This window comes from Arachis hypogaea, chromosome 20 (genome assembly GCF_003086295.3).
Source record: "Arachis hypogaea cultivar Tifrunner chromosome 20, arahy.Tifrunner.gnm2.J5K5, whole genome shotgun sequence".
NCBI classification, from domain to species: Eukaryota; Viridiplantae; Streptophyta; class Magnoliopsida; order Fabales; family Fabaceae; genus Arachis; species Arachis hypogaea.
In genome coordinates this window covers 90032686-90044613 of record NC_092055.1, presented here as the reverse complement: position 1 = coordinate 90044613, position 11928 = coordinate 90032686, and the positions used below count along the sequence as shown (strand labels likewise).

The 11928-nt window shown below is 39.4% G+C and overlaps 1 non-coding gene across 1 annotated transcript; it reads left to right on the top strand.

Annotated features, from left to right (window-relative positions):
- The first annotated feature begins 1796 nt into the window (after positions 1 to 1796).
- On the top strand, positions 1797 to 1900 carry LOC112788641 (small nucleolar RNA R71). Its single transcript, XR_003195999.1, has one exon. It is a non-coding gene; the product is annotated as a small nucleolar RNA R71 (small nucleolar RNA).
- Positions 1901 to 11928: the final 10028 nt, after the last annotated feature.

The window sequence follows — 11928 nt, the reverse complement described above, 5'->3', positions numbered from 1 at the left end:
CTTCCTTTGGTGCATCTGGTATATGTATTTCTGCTGTAGCTACCTCTTCACTTGATTCAGATTCTTCCTCCACCAATCTCTCGTCCCCTTCAGGTTCTTCTTCTTCAAAATTCTCCTGCACTTCATCCTCAAGTGCATCTAACCTCATGCATTCCCCCAATTGTTCTGGTGGATAACTCATGGCCTTGTACACATTGAATGTCATCTTTTCATTGTGTAATCTCAGTGTGAGGTCACCCTTCTAAACATCGATGATAGCTCCAGCGGTGGCCAAGTATGGCCTTCCCAGGATGATGGAGGTCTTGGCGTCCTCCTGCATATCCAGCACTACAAAATCTGCTGGAAATATGAAATCTCCCACTTTTACTAGCAAATCCTCTACTATCCTGTCAGGGAATTTGAACTATCGGTCTGCCAGTTGTAGGGCCATTTTTGTTGGTTTAGCCTCCTCAATTTTCATCTTTCTCATCATAGCTACAGACATCAAATTGATGTTGGCCCCTAAGTTACAAAGAGCCTTCTCTACCGTGATTTCTCCTATAATACAAGGGATCTGAAAACTCCCAGGATCCTTCAGTTTCTGAGGTAGTTTATGCTGAATGATAGCACTGCACTCTTCAGTTAGTATCACAGTCTCATTGTTCTTCCAGATTCTCTTCTTAGTCATTAGCTCCTTCAAAAACTTGGCATAGAGTGGCATTTGTTCTTTGGCTTCAGCAAAGGGTATGTTGATTTGTAGCTTCTTGAAGATTTCCAAAAATCTCAAGAACTGGTTGTCATCTTCCTTTTTCTTCAATAGCTGGGGATATGGAGCTCTTGAGATGTTCAGTTGGGGCATCCCTTTTTCTTTCTGCAGACTTGGCGTGGGAGGTTGAACTCCATCTTGCTCTTCTCCCTTTTCATTTGAGCCTTCTTCTTGTGGTTTTTGGGGACGTTCCTTCAGTTCCTTCCCACTCCTAAGTGTGATAGCTTGACACTCCTCCCTTTTGCTTGAGTGGGCATCATAGCAAAAGTTGTGGTTAGGGAGCTGCTTAAACAGATAGCTGATTTGTGTCTCCAGTTTCGTGATGGCAGCATTTTGACTCTGCATGTTGGACTGCACTTCCTCTCTGAATGCTTTACTGTCTCGAATGTCTCTGCATACTCCTTCAATTAAGGTTTCGATCTTAGAGAGCTTATCATCAATTGATGGGTGATTCGGAGCAGATGTGTTATTTTGGTTTTGATAAGCATATGAAGAAGTGTTGTTGTGGGGGTGTTGAGACGTCCTCTGTGTGAATTGCTGGTGAGCTGCATTGTTGTTGGAGTTGTAACGTTTTTGGTCTTGGTTTTGATCTTGCTCACTTCCCCACCCAAAGTTTGGGTGGTTTCTCCATCCAGGTTTGTAGGTTTTGGAGTATGGATCATAGTTTTTCCTTGGTGAATTCCCAATGTAGTTGGCTTGCTCCTGACTCCCCTCTGCTTCTTCATTCACTCCTTCCTGGATTGTTGATGAAGTGGAGATTGCTGCTATTTGGTTCATCTCCATCTTCTTGGTAAGGTCAGCCAGCTGCTGGGTAATGAGCTTATTTTGGGCCAACAGAGCATCTACATTGTTTAGCTCCATTACTCCTCTTGTGTTCCCTCTTTTGGAAGCATAGAAGTAGTTGTTCTCTGCTACTGTTTCAATAACATCTATGGCTTCCTCAATGGTCTTCTTCTTGTTCAAAGATCCTCTAGATGAATGGTCTACGGCCTTCTTTGACTCATAAGAGAGCCCTTCATAGAAAATGTGCAGCTGCACCCATTCGTTGAACATGTCAGGTGGACACCTCCTTGTTAAGTCCTTTAACCTCTCCCATGCTTCATATAGAGTCTCACCATCTTGTTGCCTGAAAGTTTGGACCTCAGCTCTCAGCCTATTGATTCGTTGAGGAGGGTAAAATCTTGCTAAGAATTTGTTCACCACGTCTTCCCAAGTTGTCAAGCTTTCCCTTGGGAAAGATTCCAGCCATTTGGCTGCCTTGTCCCTGAGTGAGAATGGAAATAAAAGCAGCCTATAGGCGTTAGGATGAACACCATTAGACTTCACTGTGTCATATATTCTCAAGAAGGTGGTTAAATGTTGATTGGGGTCTTCTTGAACACTTCCTCCAAACGAACAGTTGTTCTGAACAAGGGTGGTGAGCTGTGGTTTAAGTTCGAAGTTGTTGGCATGGATTGTTGGCTTTTGGATGCTACTTCCACAATTGCCTCGGTTTGGATTGATGTAAGAGCCCAAAACTCTTCTATCCTCCCCAGCATGATTTGCTCTACCTCCTCCCCCATGGTTGTGATCTTCTTCTTCATGATGATTTTCCATGTTGTCTTCCATGTGTGTTTCAAAGAATTCCTCTTCTTCCTCAGCACCAACCACTTTATTTCCTCTTGCCTCCCTCCTTAATCTAAGGAAGGTCCTCTCAGGTTCAGAATCGAAGGAAGTTGAAGCCCCACTTCTTCTCCCTATCATACAACCATCAAGTGCAAGCAAGAAAAGATAGGTGCAGAAAGTATTTGTGTCAGAATTACTGTTAGTTATGGGTGATGCAATATATCAAATAGTTAGTGGGTTAGCAAACAGAAATGAAAATAACAAAGAAGAACAAAAGTGTAGAGGGGGAAGGGAAGAAGTTTAACTAAAACAAAAAGTAAATCACTCAAACAGAAAATGAAATTCACACAACAAAAATGCTCAATCTAGTGATCTTCCAATTTAATCATTGTTGATGCACAATCAATCCCCGGCAACGGTGCCATAAACTTGATGCACGGAAAACTTGTCTCTCAACAAATCTCCCTTCGGCAAGTGTACCGAATTTGTCATCAAGTAAAAACTCACAATAGAGTGAAGTCGAATCCCACAGGGATTGATTGATCAAGCAGCTTTAATTAGAAGAATGTTCTAGTTGAGCAAATTCAGAATTTGGGTTGAGAGTTGCAGAAAATAAAATGGCGGGAATGTAAATAACAGAAAAGTAAATGCTAGAATTAAAGGACTGGAAGTAAATGACTGAAAATAAATTGCAGAATTGTAAATGGGAATGGGGGATTCGCTCATAAAAGTAAATGGCAGAAATTAAAGAGAATGGGTAAGATCAGAGATGGGGAGTTCATTGGGCTTAGGAGATGTTGCAATTCTCCGGATCAAGTTCATTTTCATCTCTTCCTCAATCAATGCACTCATTGATCTCCTTGGCAATCTTAAGTGATTGAATTACAATTTCTTGCAATTCAATCTCTCAAATCTTGATCAATAGCTAATTCCTTGGTCAATTGCTCATGAGAAGAGATGAAGTATGGTCACTGATTATACCACATGCATTTCCCAAATCAAGTATTGAGAGGGTTATAGTCACATACCCATCCAAACCCAATTTGGTCCAGCATGAGAAAGCATTTCTAGCTTGATCTCTTCATTCCTCTTTCAAGGTTCAAAAGAGATCCAAGTTTGAATAGCTTCTCTTCCAAGATAACTACTCAATTGGATGAAGATCGAAAGCTTTCTAGTAAAATCAAGAGAAAAGATAAAAGAAGAATAATGAAAATTAGTATTGATCCATCAAATTACAACAGAGCTCCCTAACCCAATGAAAGGGGTTTAGTTGTTCATAGCTCTTGAAAATGAAAACAAAGATGGAGAATACATCATAAAACTAGAAAATGCAGAGAAAGTAAAATACAGAGAGTAGTTCTCTTTTTCCAGCCTCCGGAACTCCTTTTACAATTCAAAGCTACTCCTATATATACTACTCTTCTCAGCTTCTAGTTTGCTCTTCAAGTCTTGGGCCTTTGGATCTTGAGTTTGAAGCAGTTTTTTTCTTCATTTGGGCTTGGCTTTACTTGTAGAGAGAAAGTGCTAAGTGGGCAGAGACTTCAGCTCAGGGTGTTAGGGGTGTTAACATTTATTGAAAGTATAAGTTCGAGAACGTTAGTGACACTTAACATTTTCACTAACGTTCCAATGTATCCCTTTGCCTCACGTTAGAGCCCACGTTAACTATGTTAACGTGGCTTCTAACGTGGCCTTGCCAAACTTCGAGAACGTTAGTGACACTCAACATTGTCAGTAATGTTCCAGTGTGCCCCTTTTTGCTTCACGTTAAAGCTCCACGTTAACTAGGTTAATGTGGCTTCTAACGTGGCCTTGCCAACCTTCGAGAACGTTAGTGACACTCAACATTATCACTAACGTTCCAATGTGCCCCTAGATCTCACGTTAGAAGCCACGTTAACTAGGTTAACGTGGCTTCGAACGTGGCCATTCTTAGCCATCCCAACGTTAGTGACAATGTTGAGTGTCACTAACGTTGGCTCATCATTCATTCCTCATCGTTAGCTTCCACGTTAACTAAGTTAACATGGCTCCTTGGGGGGTTGTGTGGTTGCTTCCAACGTTAGTGACAATGTTGAGTGTCACAAACGTTGGCGACAACTCTCACTTCTTACGTTAGCTCCCACGTTAACCAAGTTAACGTGGGAGTTAACGTGGTGTGTTGCATCCTAAGGCCAACGTTAGTGACAATGTTGAATGTCACTAACGTTGGCTTCTCTTCCCCCTTTAACGTTAGAGGCCACGTTAACTAGGTTAACGTGGGCTCTAACGTGGCCACTCATGAGTGTTTGCCAACGTTAGTGACAATGTTAAGTGTCACTAACGTTGGCTCAACTTCCCTTTTCCACGTTAGAGTTCACGTTAACTTAGTTAACGTGACTCTTAACGTGGGCAATGATGGCTATGAGAGTGTCATTGGCAATCACTTTTCTCATTAACCTTGCAAGTTTCCTCCCTTTCCTTGCTTCCTTTGGTCCTGAAATCAAGCAATAGAGTGCATCAAAGTTCTAGTCCAAGTCATGGGCAATGCAACATAAAATTTGTCACTAAACTTATGCAAAATCCTCATGAAATAATGTAAAACACACAATGTATGCTTGAGTCAAGGTGTAAGTGAATATCTACCCAAAACTAGCTTATTTCCTAAGGAAATGCATGAAACTAACCTAAAAATAGTAAAAACAAGGTCAGTGAAACTGGCCAAGATGCCCTGGCATCACAACACCAAACTTAAAGCTTGCTTGTCCCTAAGCAAGTACTGGAACAAGAGAATGATGAATGGAATATCCAGAGGAATGAGTCATTCTTGTGGAAGTCATGTTACTGATTTTATGGTGGTTTCATGCATAGAATTTGAAGAAGAAGAATTTTGCTTATGCTTATGCTTATGCTTAAGCTTTTACCACACCAAACTTAGAATTTTGCTCGCCCTCGAGCAAGAAAAGAAAGAATAGATGAAGAAGAAGAAGAAATGGAGGAGATGGAGAGGGAGATGTGTTTCGGTCAAGAAGGGGAAGAGAGGGTTTTGTTGTGTGAATTTGAAGAAGAATGGAGGGCCATATATAGGGAAGGGAGGGGGGTAAGGTTTCGGCCATATAGGGTGGGTTTGGGTGGGAAATTGATTTTGAATTTTGAAGGTAGGTGGTGTTTATGAGGTAGGTTTATGGGAAAGAGTGGGTAGATGTGAGTGGTGAAGTGGTGATAGGAAAGAGAGATTGAGGTGATTGGTGAAGAGTTTTGGGGAAGAGTGTTTATGGGATTGTGTGAAAGAGGGGTGAGAAGAAGTGAGTGGAGGTAGGTGGGGATCCTGTGGGGTCCACAGATCTTGAGGTGATCCTGTGGGGTCCACAAATCCTGAGGTGTTCAAGGATTTACAAACTTGCACCCAATTAGGCATGCAAAATGCCCTTGCACACAACTCTGGGCGTTCAGCGCCAGATTGGTGCTTGTTCTGGGCGTTGAACGCCCATTTGTTGCCCATTTCTGGCGTTGAACGCCAGAACCATGCTTGTTCTGGGCGTTCAGCGCCAGCTCTTCTCCAGGGTGCAATTCTGGCGTTCAAACGCCTAGATGCTGCCCATTTTGGGCGTTCAGTGCCAGAACCATGCTCTGTTCTGGCGTTGAACACTAGCCAGATGCATCTTACTGGCGTTTAAACGCCAGTAAGGTCTCCCTCCAGGGTGTGATTTTTTCTTCTGCTGTTTTTGATTCCGTTTTCAATTTTTATATTTATTTTGTGAATCCACATGATCATGAACCTAATAAAACATGAAAAACAATAAAAATAGAAATTAGATAAAAATTAGGTTGCCTCCCAACAAGCGCTTCTTTAATGTCAATAGCCTGACAGTGGGCTCTCATGGAGCCTCACAGATGTTCAGAGCATTATTGAGACTCTCCAACACCAAACTTAGAGTTTGGGTATGGGAGTTCAACACCAAACTTAGAGTTTGGTTGTGGCCTCCCAACACCAAACTTAGAGTTTGACTGTGGGGGCTCTGGTTGACTCTGCAATGAGAGAAGCTTACTATGTTTTCTCTCCATGGGTACAGAGAGAGATCCTTGAGTTTTAAACACAAGGTTGTCCTCATTTAATTGAAGGATCAATTCTCCTCTGTCCACATCAATCACAGCTCTTGCTGTGGCTAGGAAGGGTCTTCCAAGGATGATGAATTCATCCTCATCCTTCCCAGTATCTAGGACTATGAAATCAACAGGGATGTAAAGGCCTTCAACCTTTACTAACACGTCCTCTACTTGTCCATAAGCCTGTTTTCTTGAATTGTCTGCCATCTCTAATGAGATTTTAGTGGCTTGCACCCCATAGATTCCCATTTTCTCTATTATAGAGAGGGGCATGAGGTTTATCCCTGAACCAAGGTCACACAGAGCCTTTTCAAAGGTCATGATGCCTGTGGTACAAGGTATTAAGAACTTTCCAGGATCTTGTTTCTTGTGAGGCAATCTCAGTTGATCCAGATCACTTAGTTCATTGGTGAACAAGGGAGGTTCATCTTCCCAAGTCTCAATACCAAATAATTTGGCATTCAGCTTCATGATTGCTCCAAGGTACTTGGCAACTTGCTCTTCAGTAACATCCTCATTCTCTTCAGAAGAGGAATACTCATCAGAGCTCATGAATGGCATAAGGAGGTTCAATGGAATCTCTATGGTCTCTAGATGAGTCTCAGATTCTTTTGGTTCCTCAGAGGGAAACTCCTTATTGATCACTGGACGTCCCAGGAGGTCTTCCTCCTTGGAATTCACGTCCTCTCCTTCCTTCACAGGTTTGGCCATGGTGATTAATTCAATGGCCTTGCACTCTCCTTTTGGATTTTCTTCTGTATTGCTTAGGAGACTACTAGGAGGGATTTCAGTGATCCTTTTACTCAGCTGGCCCACTTGTGCCTCCAAATTTCTAATGGATGACCTTGTTTCATTCATGAAACTCACAGTGGCCTTAGATAGATCAGAGACTAAGTTTGCTAAATTAGAGGTATTTTGTTCAGAGTTCTCTGTCTGTTGCTGAGTGGATGATGGAAAAGGTTTACTATTGTTAAACCTGTTTCTTCCACCATTATTAAAGCCTTGTTGAGGCTTTTGTTGATCCTTCCATGAGAAATTTGGATGATTTCTCCATGATGAATTATGTGTTTCCATAGGGTTCACCCATATAATTTACCTCTGCTATTGCAGGGTTTTCAGGATCATAAGCTTCTTCTTCAGAAGATGCCTCTTGAGTACTGTTGGATGCAGCTTGCCTTCCATTCAGACTCTGAGAAATCATATTGACTTGCTGAGTCAATATTTTGTTCTGAGCCAATATGGCATTCAAAGTATCAATTTCAAGAACTCCCTTCTTCATAGGCGTCCCATTACTCACAGGATTCCTCTCAGAAGTGTACATGAACTGGTTATTAGCAACCATGTCAATGAGTTCTTGACCTTCTGCAGGCATTTTTCTTTAGGTGAATGGATCCACCTGCATAGGTATCCAATGACATTTTGGCTAATTCAGACAGACCATCATAGAATATGTCCAGGATGGTCCATTCTGAAAGCATGTCAGAAGGACACTTTTTGGTCAGTTGCTTGTATCTTTCCTAAGCTTCATAGAGGGATTCACCTTCTTTCTGTCTGAAGGTTTGAACATCCACTCTAAGCTTGCTCAGCTTTTGAGGAGGAAAGAACTTGGCTAAGAAAGTCGTGACCAGCTTGTCCCAAGAGTTCAGGATATCTTTGGGTTGAGAGTCCAACCATATTCTAGCTCTGTCTCTCACAGCAAAAGGGAAAAGCATGAGCCTGTAGACTTCAGGATCTACTCTATTAGTCTTAACAGTATCACATATCTGCAAGAATTCAGTTAAGAACTGAAAAGGATCTTCAGATGGAAGTCCATGAAACTTGCAGTTCTGCTACATCAGAGAAACTAGCTGAGGTTTCAGCTCAAAGTTGTTTGCTCCAATGGCAGGAATGGAGATGCTTCTTCCATGTAAATTGGAATTAGGTGTAGTAAAGTCACCAAGCATTCTCCTTGCATTATTGTTGTTGGGTTCGGCTACCATCTCCTTTATTTGTTCGAAATTTTCAATAAGGTTGTCTTTGGATTGTTGTAATTTAGCTTCTCTTAGTTTCCTCTTCAGAGTCCTTTCAGGTTCTGGATCAGCTTCAACAAGAATGCCTTTTTCCTTGTTCCTGCTCATAAGAAAGAGAAGAGAACAAGAAAAGAAGAGGAATCCTCTATGTCACAGTAATGAGGTTCCTTATTGTTAGTAGAAGAAGAAAAGGAATAGGGGTGAAGAAGAATGAAGAATCCAAATACAAGGGTAAGGATAGGAGCAGTGATGTGAGATGAAGAGAAGTGTTAGTAGATGAATAAATAATTAGAAGGAGATGAGGGAGAAAGATTTTCGAAATTTATTTTTGAAAAAGAGTTAGTGATTTTCGAAAATAGTTTTTGAAAAAGGTTAGTAATTTTTCGAAAATTAAAATAAAAAATTAAAATAATTAGTCAATTAAAAAAAAGAAATTTTGAAAAAAGGGGAAGATATTTTCGAAAATTAGAGAGAGAGAGTTAGTTAGGTAGTTTTGAAAAAGATAAGAAACAAACAAAAAGTTAGTTAGTTAGTTGAAACAAATTTTGAAAAGATAAGAAGTTAGGAAGTTAGAAAAGATATTTTGAAATCAAATTTTTGAAAAAGATAAGATAAGAAGATATTTTTGAAAAGATATGATTGAAATTAGTTTTTGAAAAAGATTTGATTTTTAAAATCATAATTAATGACTTGATTCACAAGAAATCACAAGATATGATTCTAGAACTCAAAGTTTGAATCTTTCTTAACAAGCAAGTAACAAACTTGAAATTTTTGAATCAAAACATTAATTGTTATTGTTATTTTCGAAAATTTGATATAAAAATAAGAAAAAGATTTTTGAAAAATATTTTTAAAATTTTCGAAAATAACTAAGAAAAATGAAAAAGATTTTATTTTTGAAAAAGATTTTGAAAAAGATATGATTTTTAAATTGAAAATTTGATTTGACTCATGAGAAACAACTAGATTTTTAAAAATTTTTGAAAGAGTCAAATCTAATTTTTGAAATTTTGAGAGAGAAAAAGGGAAAGATATTTTTTTTATTTTTAAATTTTTAATGATGAGAGAGAAAAACATGAAAAAGACTCAATGCATGAAAATTTTGGATCAAAACAATGAATGCATGCAAGAATGCTATGAATGTCAAGATGAACACCAAGAACACTATGAAAATCATGGTGAACATTAAGAACATATTTTTGAAAATTTTTATATGCAAAGAAAACATGCAAGACACCAAACTTAGAAATCTTTCATGTTTAGACTCTATGGATGCAAAAATGCACATGAAAAACAAGAAAAGATGCAAAACAAGAAAATATGAAGATCAAACAAGAGGACTTACCAAGAACAACTTGAAGATCATGAAGAACACTATGAATGTATGAGTTTTTCGAAAATTTTATGCAAATTTTAAAACATGCAATTGACACCAAACTTATAACATGACACATGACTCAAACAAGAAACACAAAAATATTTTTTTGATTTTTATGATTTTATGATTTTTTTGTATTTTCTTTTAATTTTTTCGAAAATCATTTGAAAAAGAAAAATAAGGATTCCAAAATTTTTAATATGAATTCCAGGAATCTTATGCTCTTTAATCTAAAGCTCCAATCAAAGGGTCAGGCATGGCTTAATAGCCAGCCAAGCTTTAGTATGTAACTCAGACATGACACGCCTGACATACCCTATCCAGAAGAATTAGATATGGCTTTACAGCCAGCCAGGCTTCAACATGCTTCATGAAACACTAGAATTCATTCTTAAAAATTCTGAAGAAAAATATATTTTTGAAAACATTTTATTTTAGAATTTTTTTCGAAAACAAAGGAGAAATTTTTGAAAGATTTTTAAAAAATTTTTGAAAATAAAACAAAAAGAAAGTTACCCAATCTGAGCAACAGGATGAACCGTCAGTTGTCCAAACTCGAACAATGCCCGGCAACGGCGCCAAAAACTTGGTGCACGAAATTGTGATCATCAATGGCGCCATCAACATGGTACGCTCAATTGTAATCTCAACTCTTTATCACAACTTCGCACAACTAACCAGCAAGTGCACTGGTCGTCCAAGTAATAAACCTTACGTGAGTAAGGGTCGATCCCACGGAGATTGTTGGTATGAAGCAAGCTATGGTCATCTTGTAAATCTCAGACAGGCGGATATCAAAAGGTTATGGAGTTTTCGAAATTAAATAATAAGTAAACATAAAATAGGGATAGAGATACTTATGTAAATCCTTGGTGAGAATTTCGGATAAGCGTATAGAGATGCTTTCGTTCCTCTGAATCTCTGCTTTCCCGCTGTCTTCATCCAATCAGTCTTACTCCTTTCCATGGCTGGCTTTATGTAAGGACATCACCGTTGTCAATGGCTACTTTTAATCCTCTCTGAAAAATGGTCCGATGCTTTGTCACTACATGGCTAATCGTCTGGAGGCATCACCCTTGTCAATGGCTGCATCCCATCCTCTTGTGAAAATGGTCCAAATGCTCTGTCACAGCACGGCTAATCATCTGAGGTTCTCGATCATACTGAAATAGGATTCACCCTCCTTTTGCGTCTGTCACTACGCCCAGCACTCGCGAGTTTGAAGTCCGTCACAGTCATTCAATCCTAGAGTCCTACTCGGAATACCACAGACAAGGTTTAGACTTTCCGGACTCTCATGAATGCCGCCATCAGTCTAGCTTATACCACGAAGATTCTGATTAAGAGATCCAAGAGATACTCATTCAATCTAAAGTAGAACAGAAGTGGTTGTCAGGCACGCGCTCATAGGGAATGATGATGATTGTCACATTCATCACATTCAGGTTGAAGTGCGAATGAATATCTTAGAAGTGGAATAAGTTGAATTGAATAGAAAAACAGTAGTATTTTGCATTAATCTTTGAGGAACAGCAGAGCTCCACACCTTAATCCATGGAGTGTAGAAACTCTACCGTTAAAAATACATAAGTGAAAGGTTCAGGCATGGCCGAATGGCCATCCCTCAAAACGTGATCAAAGATGATCCGTAGATCATAAAATGTTTAATACAATAGTAAAAAGTCCTATTTATAATAAACTAGCTACTAGGGTTTACAGAAGTAAGTAATTGATGCATAAATCCACTTCTGGGGCCCACTTGGTGTGTGCTTGGGCTGAGCTTGGATGTTACACGTGCAGAGGCTCTTTCTAGAGTTGAACGCCAGGTTGTAACGTATTTCTGGTGTTCAACTCTGGTTCGTGACGTGATTCTGGCATTTAACTCCAGACTGCAGCGTAGAACTGGCGTTCAACGCCGTTTTGCGTCTTCTAAACTCGGCCAAAGATTTTTAGTTAGATTTGAATTTTGGTTAGTTTAGAGTGTTTACAGGTTAGGAGAGTGTTTAATTCTGTTTTTAGGCTTCTCTAAAAAAAAAGGCAATCCACAAGTAAGCTTGGACGACGAGCACGCATCGTATGCTTATGTTTGAAATCCTGGTACA